Source organism: Pteropus vampyrus, unplaced genomic scaffold, assembly GCF_000151845.1.
Source record: "Pteropus vampyrus isolate Shadow unplaced genomic scaffold, Pvam_2.0 Scaffold387, whole genome shotgun sequence".
Taxonomy (NCBI): Eukaryota; Metazoa; Chordata; class Mammalia; order Chiroptera; family Pteropodidae; genus Pteropus; species Pteropus vampyrus.
Genome location: NW_011889168.1, coordinates 2647476 through 2652490, shown reverse-complemented (window position 1 = coordinate 2652490; position 5015 = coordinate 2647476). Strand labels below are relative to the sequence as shown.

Here is a 5015-nt window from a genome sequence, read left to right as displayed (position 1 = left end):
TCTCCGCCGAGCTTTGGGAAACCCTGAGGCCTCTTGTTCCGTCAAGGCCTGGGCAGATCCTGGTTTCGTTTTCCCATCAGAGTGCTGGTAGGAGGCTGGCCGTGGCAGAGAGGACCACATAGAGCATCCTGGAACCAACTTATCCATAGCAGTACCGTGGGAAGACAGAAAGAGGGAGGGGGAGAGAGAGAGAGAGAGAGAGAGAGAGAGAGAGAGAGAGAGAGAAAACCCTAAAGATTCCACCAAAAAAGTTAGAACTGATCAATGAATTCGGTAAAGTAGTAGGATACAAAATTAATATTTAAAAGTCGGCTGCATTTTCATACACCAATGATGAACTTTTAGAAAGAAAAATTAAGAAAACAATCCCATCTACAATTGCAGCAAAAACAATAAAATACCTGGGAATCAAATTAACCAAGGAGGTAAAAGACCTATACTCAGAAAATTATAAGTAATGGAAAAAAGAAATTAAAGAAGATACAAATAAATGGAAGCATATATCATGCTCACGGGTGGGAAGAATCAACATCATCATAATAGCCATACTAACCAAAGCAATCTATAGATTTGATACAATCCCTATCAAAATATCAATGGCATTTTTCAGAGAACTAGAACAAATAATCCTAAAATTTACATGGCACCATAAGAGATCTCAAATAGACATGGAAATCTTGAGAAAGAAGAATAAAGTTGGAGGTATCACACTACCTGATATTAAACTATACAACAAGGCTATAGTAATCAAAACAGCATGTATTAGCATAAAAACAGACACATAGATCAATGGAAGAGAATAGAGAGCCCAGAAATAAATCCACATCTATATGCTCATTTATTCTATGACAAAGGGGATAAGAATATACAATAAGGTAAAGACAGTCTCTTCAACAAATGGTACTGGGAAAACTAGACAGATACATGCAAATAAAATGAAACTGGACCACCTTCTTATAACATATATAAGAATAAACTCAAAATGGATTAAAAACTTAAATATAAGACCTGAAACCATAAAACTCCTGGAAGAAAATATAGGCAGCATACTCTCTGACATTGCTCTTAGTAATATTTTTTCTGATATACCTCTTTGGGCAAGGGAAACAAAAGAAAAAATAAACAAATGGGACTACATCAAACTAAAAAGTTTTTGCACAGCAGAGAAAACCATCAACAAAACAAAAAGGCAACTTACTGAATGAGAGAAGATATTTTCCTATGACACATCTGACAAGGGGTTAATATCCAAAATTTTTAAAGAACTCATATAACTCAACAACAACAACGACAACAACCAATCCAATTAAAAAATGGACAGATGATCTGAATAGGTATTTCTCCAAAGAAGACATATAGATGGCCAATAGACATGTGAAAAGATACTGAAGGTCATTAATCATCATAGTAATACAGATTAAAACCACAATGAGATATCACCTCACACCTGTCAGATTGGCTATCATCAATAAATCAAAAACCAACAAATGTTGGTGAAGATGTGGTGAAAAGGGACCCCTCATGCACTGTTGATGAGATTGCAAATTGGTACAGTCACTATGGAAAACAATTTGGAGGTACCTCAAGAAATTAAAAATAGAACTATCTTTTGACTCAGCAATTGTACTTCTGGGTAATTTATCCAAAGAAAGCCAAAACTCTATGCAACTCTATGTTCATGGCAGCGCTATTCACAAAAGCCAAGATATGGAAGCAACCTAAGCGTCCATCAATAGATGATTGGATAAAGAAGTCATGGTACACGTATAAAATGGAATCTTACTCAGCCATAAAAAAAATGAAATCTTACCATTTGCAACAACATGGATGTACCTAGAGGGTATTATGCTGAGTGAAATAAGTAAGTCAGAGAAAGAATAAATACCATATGATTTCACTTATATGTTGAATCTAAGGAACAAACTAAAAAAAAGAAAAAAACAGACTCACAGATACAGGAGACAATTTGGTGAGTGCCAGAGGGGAGGAGGATTGGGGGGCTGAGTAAAAAAGAAGGGTTGAAAAGTACAACTTGGTAGCTACAAAACTATCAGGGAATGTAGAGTACAGCATAGGGAATATAGTCTATATTATTGTAATGGCTGTGTGCAGTGCTAGATAGGTGCTAGAGTAATTGGAGGATCACTTTACAAATTATGTAAATGTCTAACCATTGTACTATATACCTGAAACTAATATACAATAATAAAAAAGAAAAAAAAGAATAATAAATCCAAAAGATACCTAGCATTAATCCCTTCAAAAGACATTTGAGAACATTGATATGAAAAGTATACATAACTTCATTTATTTCTACTGGTCTCTTGCCAAAGGGCTCTGGCTCTTGTTATGGCTGTACCTCTGCTGCTGCCCCCACAAGACTTCACTCTCCCTGAAGCCACTTCCAGCGACTAGTTACACCTGATTTTCTCAACTTCATTCCCCACCAATTGCAATCATTGACGCCAAGTCAGGCTATTGGAATGACTGAGACTGCGGCAGGGATGGAGGGTTTGGTGCAACTCTATTTGGAGAAAGTAGAGCAGGGTCACTATCAGGAAAGAAGTTCGGAAACCCTGGGGAGAAATTAGTTAAAAAGAAGTGGAATCTTGATGAGTTACCCAAATTTGAGAAGAATTTTTTATCAAGAACACCATGATTTGGCTAGGCACACAGCACAAGAGGTGGAAACATACAGAAAAATTAAGGAAATTACAGTTAGATGTCATAACCGCCCAAAGCTAGGTCCGAATTTTTATGAAGCAAACTTCTCTGCAAATGTCATGGATGTGATTGCAAGATAGAACTTTACTGAACCCACTGCTATTCAAGCTCAGGGATGGCCAGTTGCTCTAAGTGGATTGGATATGGTTGGAATAGCACAGATTGGATTTGGGAAAACATTGTCTTATTTTCTGCCTTCCATTGTCCACATCAATCATCAGCCATTCTTAGAGTGAGGTACTGGGCCTATTTGCTTGGTGCTGGCACCATGTTGGGAACAACACGTGCAGCAAGTAGCTGCTGAATACTGTAGAACATGACAGTTGAAGTCTACTTGTATCTATGGCGGTGCTCCCAAGGGACCACAAATAATATGATTTGGAGAGAGGTGTGGAAATCTATATCGCAATACCTTAAAGACTGGCTGACTTTTTAGAGTGTGGGTAAACAAATCGTAGAAGAACCACCTACCTTGTCTTTGATGAAGCAGATAGAATGTTTGATATGGGCTTCGAACCCCAAATAAGAAAGATTCTGGATGAAATAAGTCATGACAGGCAAACTCTAATGTGGAGTGTGAATTGGCCAAAAGAAGTAAGACAGCTTGCTGAAGATTTCTTGAAAGACTAAATTTATATAAACATTGGCGCACTAAAACTGAGTGCAAACCACAACATTCTTTAGATTGTGGATGTGTGTGATGATGTAGAAAAGGTTGAAAAACATTTGTTTAAAAGAAAAGATCACGAGTGAGAAGGATAATAAAACCATTGTTTTTGTTGAAACCAAAAGAAGATGTGAAAAACTTACTAGAAAAATGAGAGAAGACATATGGCCTGCCATGGGTATCTGTGATGACAAGAGTCAACAGGAATATGACCGGGTTCTAAATGAATTCAAACATGAAAAAGCTCCTATTCTGATTGCTACAGATGTGGCATCTAGAGAGCTAGATGTGGAAGATGTGAAATTTGTCATCGATTATGACTACCCTAACTTCTCAGAGGATTATAATCATTAAATTGGAAGAACTGTTCAAAGTACCAAAACAGGGATGGCATATGCTTTCTTTACACCTAATAACATAAAGCAAGTGAGAGACCTTATCTCTGCGCTTCATGAAGATAATCAAGCAATTAATCCCAAGTTGCTTCAGTTGGTTGAAGACACAGGTTCAATTCATTCCAGGGGTAGAGAAGGCATGAAGGATGGCCATCGGGACAGATACTCTGTGTACCTTCAGAGACAGGAAAAATTATGACAGAAGTTACTCTAGTATTCTTAAGAAAGATTTTGGGACAAAATTCTAGAGTGGTGTTTACAGTGCTGCAAATTACACCATGGGAACATTGGAAGTAACTTTGTGTCTGCTGGTATACAGACCAGTTTTAGGACTGGTAATCCAACAGAGACTTATCATAATGGTTAAGATAGCACTCAGCAATATAAAAGTAATGTTTCAAATATGTACAATGGTATGAACAAACAGGCATATGAATATCCTGCTACTGCAGCTGTGCCTGTGATCGGTTAGCCAATGCCAATAGGATATTCTCAATAAGACTTTAGGAGTATATGTAAATGTCTGTTTTTCATAACTGATCTTTATATTGTGTGTAACCAGACAAGACAGTTATTTAAGAAACATGAGAAATGCAGAAATGACTGCAGTGCAGTAGTAATTATGGTGCACGTTTTTGCTCTTTAAGCTGGATATTTGTCTACATTCTTGAAACAATTTTTAGGTTTTTTTTTTTTTGTACTAGAAAATGCAAGCAATGTTTTCACAAAAGTAAATTTTCAGTGATTTGAAATACAATGAATGAAGGCAATGCACGTCCTTCCTATAAAAAATATTCGAAGATTGAAAAAAGCATGCATAGCTATTGAAATATAGTAAAGAAGACAAATATATGGAGAGAGATATACACTATTGTCCATTAATGAGAAGACTCACTATAATAAAACATCATTTTCTTAAAATAATCACTTTAATGCAATTTCAATAAAAATACCAATAATGGTATATTTTAGACCTTGATGAACTTATCTTAAAGTTTTATAGAAGATCAAAGGGCCACTGATACCCAAGAAAATTTTGAAGAACAGTGTAAATGAATTTGCCTTACCAGATATTATCTTATTATAAAGCTAATTCCCCGTAATGTAGCATAATATTGGTAGAGGAATAAATAAAGCAGTGGAACCTAATAGAGAGTTCAGTTGACAGACCTATATATGTGAAATATGAAATCTGTAAGAAGCAAATCAGTGAGAAAAAAATGCAGCAA

At 36.1% G+C, this 5015-nt stretch overlaps 1 pseudogene; it reads left to right on the top strand.

Moving 5' to 3' along the window:
• The first annotated feature begins 2284 nt into the window (after window positions 1-2284).
• LOC105305470 lies at window positions 2285-4285 on the top strand (annotated as a pseudogene).
• Window positions 4286-5015: the final 730 nt, after the last annotated feature.